This window comes from Pinus tabuliformis, chromosome 1_2 (assembly GCF_031772625.1).
Source record: "Pinus tabuliformis cultivar Carrire ecotype Pingquan chromosome 1_2, CPIR1, whole genome shotgun sequence".
Taxonomy (NCBI): Eukaryota; Viridiplantae; Streptophyta; class Pinopsida; order Pinales; family Pinaceae; genus Pinus; species Pinus tabuliformis.
The window spans coordinates 528,254,569-528,279,617 of NC_142298.1; the positions used below are offsets into that span (position 1 = coordinate 528,254,569).

A 25,049-nucleotide genomic window follows, 5' to 3' on the forward strand; every position below is an offset into this window, starting at 1 on the left:
CTCAGTGAATAGATAAGCAAAAAATGGTCTGAGATGACTTACAATGAAATAATGATCTTAGGCTAGTAAGTGAATATGGATACAAGAAACAATTTTTTTGAATGACCGAGCTTCTACGATGGTATGGGACCAACGGTCAGCAAAGAACAGAGAATTTAATACAAAGGCACAGATTACTTCGTGAGGCAAGGTAGGTGGAAAGTGTAGCAATTTAGTTTGGAATAACAATGAATGGAGAGATTGCTGAGGAGTATGAAAAGGGAATAGGATGAATCCTTTTCAACAAAAGAAGAACACTAAACATGAAATTTTCCCACAGGCAGAGCAATAAAATTGAATTCTACCTAATCTCACTCAGAAAATTTCACTGGAAATGAACATGAATTGAATTATGAAACATAACGAAATACATATGAAAACATAAGAGACACATTTGCTACACTCACAACCACAAGAATCTCATGAAACAGAGCCGTTGCCTTTCATTAATTCTCTGTCAAAAATACACAGTGAAGAAACAGAGTTTCTTTCCCACAGTCTCCCAGAAGTTACAAACTAACCAACCCTTTGAGAATAGCTTACATACAATATATAGAATGTGCCATGAAGAGATAGAACGCCCAAGGGTTGGGGAGTTACTCGAATCATTACAAAATGGAGATGAAGAGCCAACCATCAGCTATACGTGCAGCGCTACAAACATGACATTTGGCTTGGGTGACCGTTTGCCTTCCTTCGCCACTTGGATAGAAGTCCATCTGGAAAGAAAATGCTTTAAATTCTGCCTTTGGTGCCAAAAAAACCAAAGTGTAGATGAGTGGGCCCACTTGGAGAAGTCGCGAATCAAAAATTCGCGAAACGGAAGCAAATTTGGCATTTTTTCTTCTGTGTGCCGCGCTACTTTGGGGTCTATTTTGGGGCACTTATAGGTGTCCAAAATGTGCCCAAGTGGGATTTTTGGAAAGCCTATCCTGTCTACTTTCTAACCCCACTGGAATTTTTGAATTTGGTGCTCATTTGCCCCTCCAAATCTCCATTCTCCCAAGACTGTTTCCTGTGTGTCAAAAAAGGGGCAAAGAGGCCATTTTTTGGGTGTTTTTCACCTTTTCGAGACTCATATCTTGCCCAAATTTCTTTTCCGAGCACCAGTAGTCATGATTTTCCATGCTGAATCCAAAAATGCAAACCATTCCTCATTTGGAGCTCCCGATTTTTAGCGCTGCGCCACTGGGAGAAAAACCCTGTATTTTGCCCAAAAATTTGTCATATGACCAAAAATTCCCCAAATTTCTTGAAATTTGGGCTGGAGGTTCTCTATGGGGTGTTATGATGGGCCAAGGAAGCCTCAACCAAGATTCAGAGCCGATCTTGCTCTTTTGCTTATCTTGCTTTTCTTGTTGCTTTCCTCAATTTCGCCTTCAAGCTCCTTATCCGGGCCCTTGCACTCATATTTCGTGTCCTGTAATGATAAGCCATGTGTCTCAGCAAGGCAAGGTCCTGATCAACCTTGTCCAGCAGCCTCTCCAATTTCATGTTCATGCTCTCGAGATGGGCCTCCCGATCCTCATTGATCTCTTGCTCCAATGATGTGAGCTCAACTCTTCTCCTTTGAGCAACTTGGCAATGCTCACGAATGTTTTGTAGCTCCATAATCGCCCGCTAATCCTCTAGCTATTTGTTTCTCTACTCCAGGTACTTCATGTTCCAATTGGCCCTCTCCAAGTCAAGGGATAAGGCCTCAATCACTAATTGTTGCTCCTGGATGATCTCTGTAAGCTCTGCATTTATTGGTTCTGTATCTGTCTCATCATCATGGAGGAGAACAAATTCGGTCCCTTGTTCACCTAATGGCCCTTCCTCCTGCACTGGCTCCTTACCCTTGCCCTGCTCCTGTGATGCTGATGTCGGAAGCGAGGCCCCTTCCACCCCGAGGGGAGATAACACTTACTTTGCTTCTGCAAACAAATGTCTACTGCCTCTCTGATAGGTGATGAATACTAGCACAGTAGCAGTCTCGTGGCGCTCATACTGATGTGAAGGACCACCTATCTCATGCTCTGCCTCTGATACTACCTGTGGAGTGCTGAAGAAGTCACAGGAGATGAAGTCCTCCCAAGCAATGCCCTGAAATCCCAACTGATGATCCACCAAAATCCGGATAAGAGAAAAGTGATAAACACTGTTGAGCTGCTGTCGAGGGGTCTTATGTTGCATGAAATTTTTCATCCTCTCTGTGTTCCCGCAAATGAAAAATGGGAGGTTCATCATCCGCACCCTGGTAAAGTGCATGAGCAACCTAATGTGATATGCATAAAGGCGAGAAAACCTCCCCTCACAACTGAAGTACTTCATGATCAATTTCATGAGCGGAGCATACTCATCTCTCAAACATCTGAATGGGAAAACTCTCGTGAGCTGAATCAAACAACTGGCCTTAATGTAAGGCTCATAACGATGCCTCTCCACCTTCTTCTTCTTATGCCACTATTCTCAAACATTTGGTATGCCTGTTGCCACTGATATGGTTTCGGGTGTCAATGTGAAAGTGACCCTAGCCAAGATAGACTGACCTCCATGTAGGTGAAGCGCTAAAAGATGGGCCAACTCATGATGAACTCTGACATTTGCCACCCTTTGACAAAATTCAAAACATGCTAGGTGCAGGAAACATGACATAGCAAGAGGGAATGCCTGCAACTCAGTGAGGGTGTTTGGCTCATCTCTAACATGTTTTCCACTCCGGTGGTGTCTCCTGGGGGCCTGTTCTCCTGAAGCTGTATCACTGTGGGTCTCCACCTCATACTCCGATGAAACATCGGATGCCATGACTGTTGTTTATAAACTGTATTTAGGCTGCCCCTTTGATGATGGTGAAGCTGGGTGTTGTTTTGATATGTTGTAATTAGATGGCCTTCACCAAAGATTTGAGGAAGTTTTGGCACGTTCTGGCCACTTTGTCTCTGTGCGCCGCGTGCAAAGCCCAATGCGCCGCACTCCGGGTGTGCGCTGCTCTAGTTATAAGTTTGAACTGTGGGCGGGTTTTTTGTGCGTCATGCCCTGTGTGTGCGCCGCGCCCCTGCCTGTGTGTGCCGCTCCCCTGTAATCACCTCCAAACTGCTCCAAACCACGCGATTGCTCGCTCCTCGACCTTGCAACGTTTTTCCTATGCCTTGATTGCACAATGAGTTTGATTTGTGATGGAAACTTGTGTATAAGACTTGGAGGTCATGATTAAATTTACTTTTTCAAAAAACCCACCTTTCTAATGTCATGTTTGGCACTTTTTCACTGACTTTAAAACAACCTTGATTTTCACTTTTCCTCTGAAATTTTGGCTCAAACGATGAAATTTTTGACACTTTTTGTAGGGATTGCATGACAGAGCATCTGGTCATAGAAACCATGATTGCACCTGAAGAAATCAACTGTCGACCCTTTTTGAAAATTTTGTCAGAAATGACACTATTTGACTTTTATTCAAAACAGAGTTTTGAAGAACAGTCGAAGTCTATCAATATGATGATGAAACTCTGCGGATCATTACTTTGCAAGAGCATCACTTTGGCCTGCATGGCTTTACTGGTCATATTAAAGACCAAATTGATCAATCCCTAGACCTAATGACCAAAAATGACTTTTGTCTGTTAAAGGACCAGACCTTGACTGTTATGGACTTTTTTGATTATTTGACACAAAGACATAAGCCAACAGGAGCCAGACATGAGGGGAGATGACTAGCATGACCTTCTCCGTCAGATCATGGCATGCCCCTAGCGGAATGCAGCTGAGTGAATGGAGCGGGACACCTAAAAATGAAATGCATAAAGAGTTTTGATCTCTGACGGAGGACTGACCAAACCGACTCTAACAGTAGGTAGGATGCATATTGAGGCATGTATGCATCTAAGTCCATGGCTTAAAGGAGTACCTTCACACCTAGGAGCCTTACTGCTCATCCCTCCCCCACCAAGTCCATGGATAGTCGAAAGGCTGGGGGAAGAGAATATGCTTAGTATTTTCAGTTATGTAGGTTTTAACCCCATAAAGAAATTACCTGCATATGAATTCTAAAATGCAGAAAATAAACAATGTGAGAGCATAACACATAAAACACATATACACAGAGATTTTCCCCTGGATCCCAAAACCAGGACTACTAGATTGATTTTTCATGATGTCCGTTTCAATGTTACAATACATATTTATACATGCTGAAGCATCCAATACCATGGACCGAAAACCTTCGCGTCCAAAACCATGGACCAAAAACCATCGTGTCCAAAACCATGGACCGAAAACCATCGTGTCCAAAACCATGTGTGAAAACCATGCACAAAACCATAGGCAAGTCCGCCCAACCTAATATAGGGTCCAAAAAAAATTCCCCAGGGCGCTGCCCCAGACCCCATAGAGGGGGACTACTCACTACGCAATTAGCGCAATGAAGCAGGGGCTCCACTCCCCCTCTACGTGGACTAGTCATGGAAAGAATATAACACAACCCAACATTCTCCCACTTGTTTTTTTCTTTCCACAGGGGGCCACAGGAGAGCTTAGTCATTTATCCAACCTTGCAACACCCATTATTTCTCTACACCAAGAGAACTTCTCAGAGCTCACAAATTTTGTTAATGAATCTATAGTATTCTTCAAAGTGTCTGCCTTTACCAGCAACACCTTTTTGTCTCCTATCATATTCCTCACAAAGTGATACTGAACATCATTGTGCTTTGTCTTTGAATGGTAAGCAGGGTTCTTTGCCAAGAAAATTACACTTTGGCTATCATAGTCTATCCTTATAGCTCATTGTACTAACCCCATACTTGAACACAATCTCTGCAACCAAACTGCTTAATTGCTTGCATGAGTGGCTGCCATGTATTCTGCCTCTGTAGTTGATAGTGCCACTACAGATTGTTTCTTACTCATCCAACTGACTACACTTCCAAATAGGTTAAACACATACCCACTTGTTAATATCTTCTTTGATCCAGATCTCCAGCCCAGTCTACATCAACAAAGCAATGAATATCCAAAACTCTGTCCAATCCTGGTCTTCCTTGGTAGCACAAACCATAATCACTAGTGCCATGCAAATACCTGAAAACCCACTTCATTGTTGTCCAATGCTCCTTCCTTGGTTTTGACATGAACCTGCTCAATAATCCCACAGCATGTGCAATGTCTCATCTCATACAGACCATTGCATACATTAGGATACCGACTGCACTTGCATATGGAACACGAGACATGTCCTCTTCCTCTTCTTGTGTCTTGGGACACTGTTCAGCAGATAATTTTACACCTACAGGAATAGGAACCTTCACCAGTTTACTATCCTACATATTAAACCTCTGTAATATTGTCTTGACATACTTCCTCTGGTTTAACCAGAGCTTCCTCTTTGCCTGATCTCTTTTAATTTCCATGCCCAAATTATAGTTTGCAGCACCAAGATCTTTCATGTCGAATTTGGAGGACAATTGGGTCTTCAAATCCTAAATAATTTCTTTATCATTTCCAACCAGCAACATGTCATCCACATACAAGACCAAATAAATAACACGATCACCAATTAATTTAAAATACACACAGTGATCTGCTTTGCTTCTAGTGAAGCCAAGTCGTATCAAATTTCTAATACCACACCCTTGGTGACTTTTTTAACCCATATAGAGACTTCTTTAACTTGCATACCAGTTCTTTCTTACCCTTCACCACAAAGCCTTCAGGTTGCTTCATGTAGATCTCCTCTTCCAAATACCCGTGAAGAAATCATGTCTTCACATCCATCTATTCTACCTCAAAATTAATAGCAGCAACAACAGATAAAAGTAATCTAATAGAATCTACCTTGGAAACAAGAGAAAAATAATCACCAAAATCAATTCCCGGCACTTGGGAATAACCTTTTTCTACCAACCGAGCTTTGTGTTTCTCCACCTTTCCTTCTGCATTCGTGTTCTTCTTGAACACCCATTTGCTACCAATGGGTTTCCTTCCAACTGGAAACTCCACCGGATCCCAAACTTCATTTTTCTGCAAATATGCCATTTCATCAACCATGTCCTCTTTCCAGAGTTTTCCATCCTCTAAATCTACTGCTTCCTTCACAGTTCTGAGATCATCATCAGTAATAGATAAAGCAAAATTTGAACAGAAAAAACATGGACTATACCTTTCTGGCTGCCTTCTTTCTCGAACCGATCTTCTCACACCCAAAGTTTGTGGCTCTTCATCTTCTAATTCCTCTTCTGCTGTAGAGTCTGATTCTTCCTCCTTAAGCTCAAACTCTATCTTCTCAGGTTCCTTTGGTTGGACTTCATGTTTGATAATACCTTTCACCTCTCTAAACACCACATCTCAACTGTACACAACCTTCCTTGTTACTGGGTTCCAAAGCTTATAACCCTTTAAACCATCCTTATACCCAATAAAGATGCACTTTTCAGATTTACTATCCAACTTGGTTCTTTTCTCCTTTGGAACATGTACATATGCATCACATCCAAATACCCTCAAATGTGAAAGAGAGGGTTTCTCACCAGTCCATACCTCTTGTGGAGTCTTGTCCTCCAACGCTGATGAAGGTGATCTGTTGACCAGGTAACATGTTGTCTCCATTGCCTCTGCCAAAAATTCCTATCCTAACGCGGCACCACTGAGCATGCTTCTTGCCCTTTCCATCAACGTCTTGTTCATTCTTTCTGCAACTCCATTTTTCTTAGGTGTGTATGGAGTAGTCTTCTATCATGCTATACCACACTTCTTACAGAATTCTAAAAATTCCTTGTTGCAAAACTCTCCACTGTTATCTGTCCTCAACACCTTTATCTTCTTCTCTGTCTAGTTTTCCACCAGAGCCTTAAATTCTTTAAACCTGTCAAAGACTTCAGATTTCTTCTTGAGGAAATATATCCATGTATTCCTTGAGAAGTCATATATAAATGATACATAGTACACAGACTTACCCAGTGGTGGAACATTCACAGGTCCAAACACATCACTATGCACAAGCTCTAATATTTGTTTCACCCTCTTACCACCAGAGGGGAATCTCACCTGATTTTGCTTCCCATATACACAATTTTCACAGAAATCAAAATCTAGAGAGATATTATTCATACCTTCTACCATACCTTTACCATGAAGTATTTGAAGGCCCTTCTCTCCAATATGTCCAAGCCTTTAATGCCACAGCATGGTCTTCTCTATAGAGACCACTAGATTTTCTGCTCCACTTTCAGGAACCATAGAACTATTGCACCCATCAACAACAGTTCTACCTTGCAACTTGTACAGAGTTCCAATCCGAGATCCCTACATCAGTACCAGTGCTCCCCAAACCATCTTGCATGTATCCTTCTCAAACACTGTTTTTACACTTGCATCATCCAACTTGCTTACAAAAATTATATTTCTGGCCAATGCAGGAATATGTAGAACACCCGGAAGTGTTCTAACCTTTCCACCTTGCAACTTCAACTTTGCTTTTCTGTGACAAACAATTCAAGCCTTCGTATCATCCCCTAAGAAGACATCACCACCATCGTATTTCTCATACTCGCAGAACCACTCTCTATGGGGAGTGAAGTGAAAGGATGCACCTGAGTCAATCAACCATGCCTCATGATCTACATGTGTACTTGAAGAAGCCAGACACATCCCCACCTTCATCTGAGGTGTTTTTCACCTCTGCAGAGGGAGCATCATCAGATCCCTTTCCTTTGTCAAGAGCTTTAGATTTACAGTACCTTTTGTAGTGCCCTTCCTTTCTGCATTTCCAGCACACCACCTTTACAGGTTTTCCTGGAGATTTAGATCTCCCTCTAGATTTAGATCTCCCACTCGATGACTTATTTTTATTTTTGTTCTTAGACCATCCTCGTACAGACAAGGCATCACCATTCTAGCTCTCCATATTTTTCTGTCTTATCTCCTCCATCAGCAAGGATGAGACTATTTCATCAAACTGCAAGGTAGTTGCATTGCTACCTATTGTAATAACTAGACTATCCCATGAATCTGCTAGAGAACACAACAAACTGATGCACTTATCTTCATTTGAAATTTTAATATCAACAGATAGTAATTGACTTACCATAGAATTAAATGCGTTCAGATGCTCTGTCACCGAGTCTCCATCTTTCATCCTCAGGTTATACAGCATTTTCGATAGGAACAATTTATTCACCAGAGACTTAGATTGGTACAAAGTCCCTAACTTGTCCCACAAAGCCTTAGCCGTAGCTTCCCCTGATACATTCAGCAATATTGAATCTGAGACACACAATCGTATTGTGCCATTTGCCTTCCGATCCAACTTCTTCCATTCTTCATCGGACAATCTTGTTAGTTTAGTACCTAGATCTACTACGATCCACTGATCTTTATCCACCAATAGATCCTCCATCTTGAGTTTCCACAACTCAAAACTCTAACCATTAAATTTCTCGATCTCTATCTTTCCACTACTCGCCATCTTCTTTCACCACCAGAATCGATCTCACAAATCTCCCACTAAACAGGGTCTACCATAGGCCCGAGTGAAACCCCTCAGCAACAAAGGCTTCCCCTTGAAACTAAAATAGCTCTGATACCAAATGTAGGTTTTAACCCCTTACAATAATTACCTGCATATGAATTCTAAAATACAGAAAATAAGTAGTGTGAGAGCATAACACATAAAACACATATACACAGAGATTTTCCCCTAGATCCCAAAACCAGGACTACTAGATTGATTTTTCATTATGTTCTTTTCAATGTTACAATACATATTTATACATGCCAAAGCATCCAATACCATGGACCAAAAACCTTCGCATCCAAAACCATAGACTGAAAACCATCGCGTCAAAAACCATGTGCGAAAACCATGCACAAAACCATAGGTAGGTCTGCCCAACCTAATATAGGGTCCAAAAAAAAAATTCCCCAGGGCACTGCCCCAGACCTCGTAGAGGGGGGCTAGCTGGCCCCTTATGACCACCCTGCTGTGTAATCAACACAATGAAGGGGGGGCTCCGCCCCCCTCTAACCCCCTGGTTAACTACCTGGGCTAGTCGTGGAAAGAATATAACACAACCCAACAAGTTAGCATTATTCCCTCTCATGGAGGGATACATTCTCTTGCACTCCAAGTTTCTATCTAAAGAACAATTACTTCACTTTTGTAAATGTCTTAGTGAGAATGTATGCAACCTGCTTATCTGTCGAGATGTGTTCGAGCCTCACCACCCCTCTCTGTACCATATATCTAATGTAGTGGTACTTGATCTCATTTTTTCTCGACCTATGATGGAATACTGGATTCTCTTAAGATTGTCACAATATATCAAGGTTGTATCTAGCACATGATTAAACAACTCTGTAAGGAGATTTCACAACCATACTTCCTCTCAACTAGCCATACTAGATAAAATATACTCTGCCTTGTCTATACAGATCACAACTTCTTGCTCATCCAAGAAATCATAATAGACTCCAAGATAAAGTATAACCTTGATGTGCCATAGTAAAATCCATTAGATAATAAGACATGTCTCACGGAAGCAAACATCAATAACTAGCTTCATAAATCGACTACATGTTTAGCTTCAATCATGTTATTTGCAGTAGGATCGTGCATGTCATTCAGATCAATACAACACCCAAAATTAATTTTGTCTAGATAGAGTCAACAATTTCATGCATCAGATCATTCAATGATCCAATCATAGAATCCATCAAGTCAACAACAAAGTCTCACAACTTTTGAAAATATTCATCAAGCAAGTGTTCATGGAATCACAGTCCATTACACCACAATCTCAGCAGGGATTTTATCAGGCTCATACCACACTTTCAATCTTGCAATTCTTCAATCAAATCCCTCTTGCATTGAAGAGGTCCTCAACCCTTGTCAGAAACATATCATTAGCACATATCAAGATCATCTTTAGCAAATACGAATCAACATTATTCTTCATAATTTCTAGCCATCTTCATCTTGAAAGTGACAACTAAATTCTCTTCATTATACATTAGGACACACTTTAATCAGGCTGATCTTGTTTTCTCCCTCTAAGTCCAAAATCTCATCCAATCATGATTCTTCTTGTATTTGTTTTTCCATCCTTCTTCATTTGCTTCCACATCCCTGGAATTCTTCATTATGCACCTACAGTTCTCAATAGGAGGCCATGGAAGAACAAATACAAGTGACCAGAATATACAAAGACATGAGACTCATAATGAATCAATAATAGAAATAATCAATAAATTACTTATCTCTTGAGAGTGTTTCATCTCCCTCTTAATGTTAGTCCTCTTAGGTCCAGTCAATCTCATTCAACTCATCAAGGAGTTAATAATCAAGGAGTCTACATCATCAGGGAGTCCAAATAGTTCACTTTGTCCACATCATCATTTTCATCAAGAATTTAGCATCATCAAGAATTCCATATTAACAAGAAAACCACATTATTAAGGAGTTTATATCATCACCATCAAGTTGCTCAAACAAATCAATTCTATAATTTGGTCCATATGCCTTAGATCTTCTTCCAAACCCGACCTAAGGTTTACAAACCATAATCAATCATATATCAGTAATCATTAAAATAATAAAATAAATATAATATATTTATATTTTAAGATCATGACAACTATCTCTTAGTTTTTAGGTTTCTTGCATCCAACCTGCAGAACAACCTCATCATCAAAATGTCAAATCTTCTAGGTCTAAGGTTTCTACTTAAGCAGAAGCAATTTCATCCACCAACCTTAGGATTTGATTTACAACCCATTTTTACTTGATATGGTTTTAGCTCCCAACCCTAATGATATTTCAACTTTATACTAGGGTTACAAACCCTAATTCTTATCTTTATCAATAACGTCCATTATTTCATTCTTCTTCATCTTCATTATTTTCAACATTGGTAATCTAGGGGTTTCACATACCCCTATATCTTATTGAACCATTCCAGGAGTTTGGTCAACCATACAAACTTTAAAACCCTAAATGATGTAATCCAGCACTAAGATCATTAACAAATGGAAGAACCTTGACATATAACATTTGATTTCAATGTTTAAAGTTGCATGCTTTAAATTATAATGCATTGCCTTTATTAATAAATTTTATTAGTTTGGTCAAAACTTATTCAATTAATCAGGCCAAACCTTTATAGGCATCTATCTTGGAGAGACATAAGTAATACCCGAAGTGACATAATGTTATTCTTACAGTCTTGCACCTAGATTTTATTTTAATGATGGCAAGCCACCAAAACTCAAATTAAGATTTCCATAATACTCCTAATCATCATAAGATGCTACTTCATATTCTAATGTCTTAGAATTATTTAATGGTTTTGGATTTATATATACTGAGACACCCATCGTAGAATGAAGTCTTCACCAAGGCATCAATTATAAATAACTAGGTTGGCTTCTTGTAGTGAAGATCATCCATCTGATCCCCATAAGTTCAGACAAACATACTGTAGATTTTTACTATGTAGATTCACAACTCATGTAATGTAATAAAACACGGAACAAGAATCTACTCTACTCTTTAAAAAACAGAAACCAATGATCGATGAAAACAATAATCGACTAGAGGAAGATAATCAAAGACACATAACACAATTTTTTCTCGAGGGAAATCCACTGCTCCAAACCCTAACTATCTATTGCATTAATCATAAATATGAGTGATAATACAAAGCTTGTTCTCACAAGAACAATTCATGCACAAGTATGATCAACTCTCTGCCGTACAAGCCTGCACTAACCAAAACTTAGCCAATCTCTGTTGCCTACTAAGCCCCTATTTCCTTGCGCAATTCCTGAGAGGAATATCCCATATTTAATTGGGAATTCCTTCTTCCATAATTGCGCAATCCAAATCTAGGTACTCTTTTGATTGCATGCATGATCTATACAACTCAAATCAATCTACAACTTATAGTACATTGCCCCTGCACTCTAGTCTCAACTGGGTCTTTCTCTGAACTGCAATGCATGAGATTCTCATGAGGGAATATTTAGTTCGTTGGAGTAGCACTGAGGATGAATTAGTGCACCAACTCACTACTAATCCTCTACTAGTTCCACAAATAGTTAGAACTAGTTTAAATGACCATAACTCAGTCAAACTGATTTATCTCATTACAACTCGAATAAACTCATCTTGGACCCCTATTAGGGAGAACATATACATGACTATAGAAAGACTTCCAACTTGAAATTCATAAGATAATTAAGTAAATAAACTTAATTAATTAACTATTTACAAGCTGCTATGAGAATAGAATTCGATTTTAATTATCAGTTTAATTCAAGGATAAATTAAACTGGAATTTATTGTTCAACACTTCTATTGGCTCACTAAGATGTCTTTTTACAGGCAATCTTAATCCCTACATTAGTTTGTCACCCTGAAGTTAGTCTTTCTATTTCAAGAGTGCCAACACAGTATGTGCAGTAAAGCTAGAGGTTATCTAATGGTGAATCATTGCAATAATTAAAGGCTAATTATTCAATTCAATTCACACAACTCTGCATATGAAAGGAATGCTCACAACACACTATGTAATTCCATATATCTTGTTCCAAAACAAATTGGAACTGAATGCAAACGAGAATTACATTGAGAATCATTCAAATAAGCTTGAGACTAATCACACTTAATCAAGTAAAGCAACTATGATTATCGAACAACACTACCAATCTATAACATCCCAAATCAATCTGCATTACTCAATTGAACAACAATAATAAATGAATAGCAATCAACAATCTGTTAAGTGAACAACAATTGGTAAGTGAACAGCAACAATGATAAAGGATTCCTAAATGGTAAACATTCTATGTAGCAATCCGTAGAAGTTAATCAGTCTTGTCTCTCAAGATCTATGATAAAATCTATTCGATTGAACAACAATTAAACACACATTCACTCATTCTAATCACGACACTACTTAAGTATATCTCACAGCTTCAATATAAATCTAAGTGAACAATAGTATAGATCAATATCGAAAATCTTCAAGATAATTGAAATAACTAAACATTAAATCAATTGCAAAGACTGAATGTAAAACTATAACACAAAGGAGTAGTGGAACTTCTTGTGACTGGGCCAAGAGTCGCTAGAAGCCTCTGCTTAATAAAAACTCAGAGTACGAAGATGTATCAAACGCAACCTTCTTTCACTAACTTCAAAGTAACAGTTGATAGAGTCACTGAATTAACATCGTTTTTGCTTCAAAATGAATAATCACACATTTAAAAGTCTAAACTTGTATCTGGTTGCCTTTCAGCCCTATATAACATAAAAGAGAAACTTGGATAGAAGAGAATCCTCAGGATCAGGAGATCGTGAGGATTTCACAATATAAAATCCGATCATATGATAAAACAAGAGTATTCGAACTGATCTTCCTCTTCCTTATCTACCCTAGACATTGTGGCTTTTCCCCTTTATGGCCTCGTGTTGTCCTGCCAACTAAAAAACTTTTTCCCAGTCGCATCTCTACATACAAAGATAGAAAAGAATCAGTTTTTCATACTAAATTCACCTATTCTATCACCAAATAGTTTCTTCCAACTTTAACTGATATTTTCCTCATTTTATTCTATAAACAGAGATAATCTTATAAGGATGAATGATAAATGAAGCATTAAATGAAGAGAAACCATACCTTTTTCTTGTCCCAACATTCTCCCTAGCTTCCCTTTTTGCACGTCCTCATGCAAGAGTATAGTTCAGATGCAACTGCGTGAGAGAATAAGCAGGGTATACTTCCTCCCTATAATTCCTAAAACCATTATTTTGCTTGAGGACAGCGAAAGCCTGGGTTACCTCATGATCTTTTAAATTATAATCACTATGGTATTGATCAAAAGGGTACCATATGAATGGTGTTCCGAAGCGGCATCCTATCCAGTCTAGTCCCATTGTTAAAATAATATTGCTATATTTATAAAAATGGGAAGAGGCAGTTTGGAAGTTATGGTATCCGAACGGCTCTTGGCCCCTCACAGTGTTACTGGAAACTTCCCATCTTTGCCTTGATTCAACCAAGGCTTCTTCTTTAATATCCTAGAAGTATTCCTTTCTAGCCTAAATGATATTAGTATGAATTGGCCCCAATTTGCCTAAGACACCGTCTTTTTTCATCAACTACTTATATCGTACAGATAGGAGTAGTGGTTGTGTAGGTTCTCCTCTGACCCATAGGTCAATGCCATACTCACACCTTTTGAATGTGTTGTAAGCCTTGGCCCATTTTAGCTGATTAGAAGCAAAGGAAAAGAACGCCTGAAATTGAATGTCCCCTATGAAAGGGGCAGGATGGTCATCCCTGTCATTGTTTAAAACAAAATTATGCATTTAGAACTCAAAAAGGAGGCGTTGAACCTTCTCATTGTGTTCTCTGAAACACTTAATAAAATCAGGAGTTGTTTTAATTTCTGTCAGTTTACCAGCCTTAACAGCCTTAAATTTTAACAGGAGATATTTGTCCATAAGAAATAAAGCATAATTGGTGGCAGGAGCTCAACAAGATAGAGTTTCTGAATAGAGAGAACAGACAGTCTCCATTTGTTCTCTAGATTTCTGCAATTGTCCCTCTAAATTTTAAACCTTCTTTTTCTCAGCGTTGTATTGAGAAAAATTCTCATCTTCCATCCTGGTAAGTGACTCGAACTTCTTCTTTATCCCTTGATGTTCATGAAAAGGGGCCACCTTTTCCTTGTGCTGAGCTAGTTCTTGCTGAGTTGTTAAAAGCTCATTCTTTAATTTTCTAATAACAGCTTCTCTAACCAAGGGGGTGTAAAGAGGCGTTTCATCTGTTTGGACTTTTGCATCTTGGGTCTCCTCAGGGTCAGTCTACGTAGCAACATCAGCTGCTTCCCAAATTACAACTTGAACATTTTCTTCAATATCATTCTGGACAGCAATGTCCGCAGTGGGGTAGGTAGTTTGAGTTCCCTGTGAAAAGATACAGGGCTCCTTAGTTTGTATGGTAGTATCTTCTCTGATAGCTGGCTCAATTTGGGTTTATTTTTGGCAAACCTCAAGAAAATTTGTCTGAATCTTAGCATCCTTCACAGAACATTGTTCTGTTTGTGTCCCTGCATTTTCCATTTCTTCTTTCAATTTCCTTGTTCTCGTTGCTTCTTTTAGCCAATATTTCAACTGCTTAATTACCTGCTTCTGTTTTCTATATTTTCTTAGCACCTTTTTAAGCTTAGCTTTGTAGGGCTCTTCTACTCTAGGGCTTCCATCTGGGGCGGCATTATCTTCTGCTACTTGTACAGGGTGCACTATGTCATCATCAGGAATGTTCACAATTAGGACTGTGTTTTCTGGTTGGATTTCTCCTTCCAACTTATAATTATTATTCATTTCGTGTTTAGGAGATCCCAATGCAATGGTATCTCTTGAATAGTCATCATTCTTGTGGTATTCTTCTTGGTAGGCCTCGTCCACAGGGGACTTTGAAAAGGGAATATCACTTGGTTGATTGGAATCCCTTAATTTTTCACCTTCAGGGTTTCTTTCTACTGGGGGGTCCACTGGACCGGTGCCTATGGCTTGAGTTTCCTTTCTGCTAGCTATTTCTTCGTGTTCCTCGGCTTCAAGGGGTGTTTCGATATCAAGAATTGACTCTCTCTACTCCTACATGACATTAGTGCATGGTTGGGTTTGTTCATGACCAGAATTTTTAGCAGGGACCGACTGATCAGGGGTACAGTTCTATTCTTTAGTGTTCCTTGGTTATTCCCTGCCTTCGGTAAACACTCCCATGCTTCCCAAAGCCCTTTCCACTTCCTCCTCACAGTCTTGAAAAGGAGGTTCTTGGGGACTAAGAGGAGGTGTGCAGGATAGTTCGGCTTCTTCTGCTTGGATTGGAATGCGTCGTTGGGCTTTTACTCTGACCGAGCATCTACACTTAGCTGATTCTAGGGGTGCAGTGGGGCTCTTTCACTTTAATATTTTCTTTGGGCCTAGGGTTCTTGGCCCTTGCTGCTCTGTTTCCTCATTTTTCGGGGGTGGAGCCAAGGTAGGATTTATGATACTATCCCATGTTAATTGTTGTTGTGCCAATCTATTTGTGATGATTAACTTAATTAACCCATGATGGCTGACTACACTATGTGGGTCCTTGGCTGTCCTTACCCGTCAAGCAACATCGTGTAATAGAGAATTTAGATAAAATGGTAAATTAACTAAAATTATTTTCTTTACAATGGCTAGGAGTTTCAGTTTTTGAGGCTTTACCACATCATGTTGGCCGTCGCAGGTGATATATATTTGGACGATGACCGCCAGCTCTTGCCATGGTTGCTGCAACGCCAAAGGATGAATTCCTTTCCCCATTTGTACCAGCCGCTCGCCTGGGTCCTGGAAGGCTTCAATTACGTTATATAAAAGGATGTGTTTTTCTACCCATTTCACCCCTTCTACCGGACATCAAGTGACTTCCACCAGGACTTCTTCTGAAACCACCATGCTTATTCCTTTGACCACTGTACTACCATTCTACAGATTCTGCAGAAATTCCAGCGTTAGCTCTTCATGGAATCCCTACAGTCTGTTTAGATACTACAACCAGCCAGCACATTCAAGGATTTTGCGAGCTTGATCCGACACCATTAGTACTGGAGGCTCACTCCGAATTTCTCTTCCACCCATAGCTGCTGTAATTGAGTCTGGTTCTTCTGTATACAACTGTGTTTTTCCCCTATAATGCAACACAACAACAATGTATATCACAACAACTATAAAGGAAATGACGCTACTTGGATAATTATTATTGATTTTAGTTAAGTCGTTCATCCTGTCAACCATACTTAACGCAAAATCGTATGTTCGCATGCCCGCCATAATGGTTGCCATTCTTCGACCAATCAGAATTTTCTGCTAATTATTACACATTCCTACAAATCATACAATTTGTACTTTGGAGGTAATTCAAATGATTGTCACACAGTTATCCATAACTGAAATACGTGTCATCCATACGTAGGCCATCCCCCCCTCTGACGCGAAAAGGGCATCCATGTCCTTTCAGCCCATGGAAAACAGGCAAATAAACCAATCTAAAATAAATGTTGGCAACCAAACTAAAAAAATGAAACACGCAAATCAGTGAAGCAATTAAGAAATATCCGTCGTCAGACGTGAATTGGCCAAATCAAAATAAAAACAGAAATATTAAGTCATTATTTCAAAAATTGTATCGTGAGCAGAATTAATCACATCAGCATAATCGGCGGTTTATGTTTAATGACTGTCATTTAATGCTCAGATGCATGGAATATGATAAATATAGATTAAAATTACCATGCTATGCGGCTTGTAAAAGTGATCCCAAATGGAAATTTTTGTTAGAAATACAGTCATAGGTGATAAGAGGTAGATTTCATATGGAAATATAAGATAATACTTCAATACCATAACAGATCCACTGCTGCCAGCAAGCATTCATAGCCTCGGCAAGTTTTCTTTTTAACCCTCCTAAATAAGCCAGAGTCCTTTTTACAGTTTAATTTTTCTTTATTTTTCCACAAAGAGACCACTATGCTGGCATGGTGACTAGATAACCATAGTGCCACTCACCAGAGTGTAACAAGGATGATCAAGCTAGCTCGTGATGAGATCCCCTGTTCTTCTGACAAATTAATTATCAGGTTTATGAGAAATTCTTCGGTGTAAATCACAGGATAAATCATTTGTCGACGCGTTTCGAACCAACAAATGTGGTTCATCGTCAGGACAAGTTGAAGAAACAGATCCAGCTTAGCATGTTAAATAGTCTGAGCAGAGACTCCAACGGCTATCTTGACTAACGGCTAATTTTGACTTTAGGACCAGAGTCAAGATTTAATTGAAGTTAGTTAATTAAGTGAATAAATAAAAATATAAAATAATTTAAAATTGTTAAAGGTTAGTTAGAAAGTTTTTAAAAAATTATAATTTGTTTTTTAATGGGACTTAAATAATAAGTATAAATATATAAAAGAAATATATACAAAGGTTAGTTAAAAAAAAAAAAATGAAATATACATAAAATTAATAATGAATTTTAATTACGAAAGTAATAAAAGGTAAATTAATTATCAAGACGGTCATTACCTTGGTTTGGTAGCCAAATTGGAATGTCACTTGTTACATTCTTATGAGCATGGTAGGTTGGCTTGTGATGAGACCCCCTATCCTCTTTGGACAATGTTTTAAGCATTTTGCTATTTTATTTTGCTTTTTAAATCCTTCTTGTAGAAAGAGGGAGGCTCATTTGCTCCTTAAGAGTCAAGGATGGTGTAAGAAGTAAGAAAATTCCAATGGAAGTATTATAATCTTATCCCCTTAACATTATATCAATGAGTTTTATCCAGTGGGAAGTATAAACATAAGCCAGCATAGATTAAAGGTAATAAATCATTTCATGATATGTTCAAAAGAAAAGATGTTCAGACAACCATTATAAAGATACACCGTATTAGCTTGATGAATAAAGATAAGCAACAAAAGGGTTTTATAAGTCATAATGACATTGTTATTGCCATTTTTCTTTAAAAGAGGAACAAATGCAAATGGTGCTTATTTGTAATACAAAAGAAGAATGATATGGCATGATGATCAAGAGAAAAAAATGGGGAAATTCACAATTTATTGCTTAAAAGGTGTGGCTCAATCGGAAAAATCAAAATAAAAATAAATAAATAAAATACAATGTGTTGTTCAATTGATTGAACGACAATCGTTCAATCATTTGCACAACGAAATCAATCAAAAACAAAATTGTTGTTCAATCAATTGAATGGCAGTTGTCCAGTTGTTCGAACAGTGAAATCAAAATAAAAACAAAATGTGATGTTCAATCAATTAAATGGCGGTCGTTAAATGGTTTGAACAGTGAAAAGCATCAAGGAAAGTATGATGTTCAATCAATTGAACGACAATTGTTCAATAACTTGAACAGTGAAAACCAATGAATGGAAAATGTGTTGCTTAATCAATTGAACGGAAAACATTCGATTGCTTGAACAGCGAGAACGTAAAGGAAAATGTGTTGTTCAATCAATTGAATGGCAAGCGTTCAATTGTTTGAACAACAAAAAACGAAAAGAAAAATGTGTTGTTCAATCAATTGAACGGCCAGCGTTTGCTTGTTTTTAACAACAAAAACAACAAAGAAAAATGTGTTGTTCAATTAATTGAACAGCAAATGTTCAATTGTTTGAACAGAGAAAAGAACAAAGAAAAATGTGTTGTTCAATCAATTTGAACAACAAACATTCAATTGTTTGAATAGCGAAAAGAAAAATGTGATGTTAAATCAATTGAATGGCAAACGTTCACTTGTTTGAACAACGAAAACAACAAAGAAAAAATGTGTTGTTCAATCAATTGAACAACAAATGTTCAATTGTTTGAACAATGAAAATAAAATTGTGTTGTTCAATCAATTGAATGGAAAACATTCTCTTGTTTGAACAACGAAAACAACAAAGAAAAAAATGTGTTGTTCAATCAATTGAAGAGCAACTGTTCAGTTGTTTGAACAACAAAATATGACAAAATAAAACTACGCTTTTCAATCAATTGAATGGCAGGCGCTCAACTGTTTGAATAGAAAAAACAAAGAAGACAAAAAAAATATCCATATTTACATGGTAATGCCTATAAAGGTATGTACATTATTTACAAATTTTCAAGCAATTTCATTTTTTAAAGAAAAATTTGTTGGCTTATCATTCCCTGCAACTAGAATTTGCATGGAGGGGACCTCACGTACCTACTCGCAGAAACACTTCTTGGTAAGCGGTTGATGATAGAGGCGCACTCGATGCCAGTTTACTTTAAAGGAATGGTCGGATCCGTCTATGGTAGTCAAGGTAAGAGTACCATTGTTATGTACTTCTAGAATCTCATAAGGGTTGAGCCATCTTGTTTGAAACTTGCCTGGGAAGTCTTGGAACCTGGAATCGTATAGAAGTGCCCAATCCCCTTTTTGAAACTTTTTCTTCTTGACAATGTTATCATGCCATTTTTCCCTTTGCTGTTGTATTATTGCAGTTCATTGCAAAGTAAGAAATCGAGCTTCATCTAGTTCATTAATCTGTTGAAGACGCTTGGTTTGAGCTTCTATTAAATACAGACCCACTTCTTGGGCCGTCCTTAGAGTTTGTATTTTGAATTCAATTGGAAAAATTGGTTCTTTACCAAACACAAGCTGGTAGGGAGAGTATCCAGTAGTATTCCTCCAAGTCGTATGATAGGCCCACAAGGCCTCTAACAGTCTAGCAGCCCAATCTCATCGGTGTGTTGAGATTGTCTTGGTCAGAATTGCTTCTATAACCTTGTTGGTGCTTTCGACCTGCCTGTTTACCTATGGGTGATACGGAGAAGTGATCCTGTGCGTGATATGACGTTTTCTGTGAGTGGCAGTAATCTTGTTCCCTGTGAATTGTTTTCCCCCATCTGTGATCACTTCTCGTGGTAATCCATACCACACAAATAGCCCAAAAAGGAAGTTAATCACTGCTTCCTCTATCGCTCTTGGTAAATCTATTGTTTCCACCTATTTTGTCACCTAATCCGTGGCTACCAGTATGTAGGCCTTTTGATTGGAAGGCGGATAGAATGGACCTATGAAGTCTAATTCCCAACACTTGAAGGGTTCTATGACAAATTTTGGCTGCAGGGGAATTTCATCATATTGACCAGGTCGGCCCATCCTTTGGAAACTCTCGCAAGCCTGGGCATATTTTTCAGCATCCTTAAAAATAGTGGGCCAATAATAGCCCATTTGTAATACCTTATGTCCTGTCCTTTGGTCTGCAAAATGTCCTCCACAAGGTTCGTCATAGCAAGCCTTCAGAATGTCATGAATCTCATCCTCGTGGATACATCTGCGTATACACATGTTGGCCCCTATATGAAAAAGAAATATGCCTATCCAAGAGAACTGGGTGTTGCACTGAACAATCAATTTTCTTTCTCTTGTTTTTAAATATTTAGGTAGCTTCCCCATTGCCATATAATTTGCCACATCTATGTACCATGGTGTCTTAATTGCCACAACAAACAAGTGCTCATCTAGGAATCGGTCATCTACTACTAGTGGATCATTAACCTTTGGGATTCGAGATAGAAAATCAACAACGAGATTTTCCTTTCCTAGATGATATTTAATAGTAATGTCGAAATCCTGCAAAAGCAATAACCATCATGTTACTCGACCATTTGTGATTGGTTTATTAGCTAGATATCTAATGGCAGAGTAATCAGTGTACACAAAGACTTGGTAGCCAGTTATATAGTGCCTAAATTTGTTTATTGCATAAATAAATACTAAGAATTATTTTTCTGTCACTTTGTAATTGAGCTCTGTAGGGGTGAGATTTTTTCTAATGTAATATATAACATAAGGCTTCCTTTCCTCCTCCTGGCCAAGGACAGCACCTATGGCTACATATGATGCATCTATGGAAATGTGGAAAGGCAGCTCCCAGTTTGGTCCATGTAATATTGGTGCTATTGAGACTAGTTTCTTTAATCTTGCAAAAGCTATGTCACACTTATCATACCAACTGAAATCAACATTTCCAGTTAGAGCGTATAAGGGTGCCACAATCTGTGAAAAAATCTTGATAAATTTGCAATAATAACATGCATATCCTAGGAAACTATGTACCTCTGTTTGGGTGCAGGGCATAGGCAGTAAAAGAATTACATGTATTTTTGCTGGATCTACTTGTATTCCTGCTGCAGAGTTGAAATGTCCCAGTACCACGTTGTAGAAAAATCTAATGGTAGGTTAACCTGATAATGCAATATAAATCAAAGTAGAATACTATAACTACTTCTACTATCAATTTGCGAAAGCTTAAAGGTCGAGCTGAACAATATAACTAGAACAAGAAGAATCAATCACACAATACACATGAAAATACTTTGGGGAAAGCCTTAGCTAAAAACCCCACTATCTGTATTATCATACAAGGTGGAAATACATAGGAATTATACAAATCCTTAGCTCTCACAGCTAGCCAACTCTCAATACAATCCTCATAGATGCTCATAGGAAATCTTCGCTTCTCTCAAGCCTTCCTCTCTGCCCTCCAAGCTCTTATTTCCTTGCGCTATTCCTCTGGGATGATTCACCTTCAACTCTCTTACACACTGTCAGAACTGCGCAATATTCAAGGAATGATACCTTGACTGCATGCATGAGTTTTCTTTATAAGAAAACACATGAAATTGATAGTACACTGTCCTTGAATTTAATCTCAACTAGATCTTTCTCAGAATATACATGCATGAGTTTTTGATGAGGGAATCTTTAGTTAACTGGAGTACACTAGTTGAGTGCATGCATGCATCAACTGACTGTTAACTCTCTATTAGTTCCTCAAATAGTTTGGAACTAATTTAACTGGACTTAAATCAGTAAAATGAGTTAACTAATTACAACTCAAATATAACTCAATCTTGTCTCCTTAATTTAAGGGATAACTCTTGCATGACTTCAGAAAGACTTCTAACTTGAATTTCTCCAACTAATTAATTCAAAATGAATTAATTAATTATTTCCAAGTAGCTATTAAGACTAAATTCAATTTTAATTCAAAATTTAATTCAAGGACAAATTAAATTGGAATATTCTTGTTGCCACATTTCAACACACGCCCTCGGTCATCATCATGTGACACTTGACATTGCTTAAACATAACTTGGTAGTGATGCATTGTTCTAAGACCTTTTCTAGTGTTTGTAATGCTTGATCAAAATCATCCCCATATGGAGGAAAGTCTTCCATATATACCTCCAATCCTTCGTTTATTAGATCCACAGAGATGCTTGTTATAGATCTCTGAAACATGGTTGAGGCATTGCACAATTCAAATGTTAATACCCTATATGTGAATGTGCTCCAGGGACAGGTGAAGGTCATTTTGTCCGGGTCTTCAGGGGAAATTTGAGTTTGACTATACCCACTGAAGTCATCTAGAAAGGAGAAAAACTGCTTCCCTGCCAACGTATCAAGGACCTGATCAATGAATGGGAGGGAAAAGTGATCTTTCTGTGTTGCCTTGTTAGCTCTCGATAATCTAAACAAAGATTCCACTTCCCATTTTTCTTGGGAAGACCACCAATGGAGAGACCCATTTATTGTCCGAGATAGGATAAATAAAGTTTACATCCAATAGCTTCTACAATTCCTTTTTCATGATATCCTTGAGGTGAGGGTTCAACCTCCATTGAGGCTGCCAGATGGGTTGCATATCCTTCTCTGTATAAATGTGGTGTGTACATAGCTTTGGACCTATCCCTTTCATATCAGGATAATCCTAGGCAAAAGCCCCTTTATTTTTTTGCAATACCTAGATAAGCTTTTTTGTTGTTCGCTATCTAGATCAACATTGATATTTATAACTTTTCCTGGTTCAATCTCAATTGATTTGTTGTTATGAACAACAGTTGTCTGAATATTTTGGTCATTTGTATCCTTCAGGGGATCTTCCATGGCTTTGTTATCAAGGATTACTTTCAACATCTGACACTGTACATTACTCCCATTAGCTGGCTCATTTATAAAATTGTTGATAACATCATCTTCAATTTGATCTTTAAATTCTAGTGCTTTCGCTACTGTGAGTGGTGAACAGATGTTGTCTTCCAGGTATGTTGGTGGCTGCTTACATATTTTTACAATGGACAAACTTGGCTTGGTAGGAGGGTATAACACCAGATTTTTTACAACATCTCCCTTTGTAATAGTCATGTTGCCTTCTCAGTAGCCAATATATGCATCAGTTGTTGCTAGCCAAGGTCGACCCAAAATCAAAGGATACCCATCAAACCTACTCCTTGGGTTTATAACGAGGAAATCTATTGGATATTCCCATGAGTCAACAAAAACTATAATATCTTGTAAGGTCCCCTCTGGTCTTACCACCAACTGGTCAGCAAGTTCCAATAAAGTGGTGGTTAGTTCTAAGGCTGTAATACCAAGTGCTTGACAAGTTTCTATTGTTAATATGTTAATGGCAGCTCCTAGATCAACTAGTGTATTTGGAAAAGAGTGGCCATATATCTGAACTGTTACTATGGGGTTTCCAAGATCTTTGTACTTTATTGGAGTTTCCTCTCCCAGGAGTAGATCGGATAAAGTTCCTACAACATGGATAGTGGGTGAGGTTTTTACCTTCCCCACAGGCTTCTTTACACATAATTCTTTGATGGTTTTAGCATAGATGGGGATGTCTTGAATAGCCTGGAAGAGAGGAATTTTAATACACAGACTTTTTAGTTCCCCTACAAGATCGAAATCAAGGTAGGTGATCAGTTTAGGTATCGCTAGCCTTTCACAGAATGGAGGAGAAGTGACTATAAGTTTTTCGGGGTCATCATGCTGATCTATTTCTTCCCCTTGCTTTGATTCAGTATTATTTACAAGTGGTGGAACATGTACTAGTGATGGAATGTGTATACGTGGAGTTACACTTTCGATTGAAGGCTGGTCCTTGTTTTCCTCAAGGGTGATGACATGACCTGACCTCAATCTGAGCTCATTACATTCTTTTTGCTCAATCTCATATTCTAGATTCTCAATAATTTGTACCAACTGGACTGGTCTATTATTAATATTCGGGTTCGACTGAGCTAGTAACTGTGGCCACAAAAGAGGTTGAGAATTTTGTTGTAATGTATAAGGAGCTGACTGTGCAGTTTGAGGTTGGGGACCTGTCCCCATAGGTACATTAAATATCCCAGAGGTCACTGCTAGTTTGTAGACCAATTCGGATTTTGAGAGGTGGAGGCAGGCCACTGGGATTGATAGGGATTGCCTTGCCAAACAGGAGTAAAAGGAGAATTTGGCCAGCCATTTCCTAGAAAAGATTGTGCTGGCCAGGATGTCATAGGGAATGGAGGACTTTGCCAGTTTGGGTAGGGTGATTGGCCTTGCCAGGCTGCCCCAAGGTTCTGTTGTTGATTAAACTGCGAGGAAGGAAAGAATTGGGATCCATCTTGTGACATA

At 38.4% G+C, this 25,049-nt stretch overlaps 1 pseudogene; it reads right to left on the reverse strand.

Moving 5' to 3' along the window:
* The window catches only part of LOC149206652 (small ribosomal subunit protein eS7y pseudogene), a 29,982-nt pseudogene extending 14,579 nt beyond the window's left edge, over positions 1-15,403 (reverse strand).
* Positions 15,404-25,049: the final 9,646 nt, after the last annotated feature.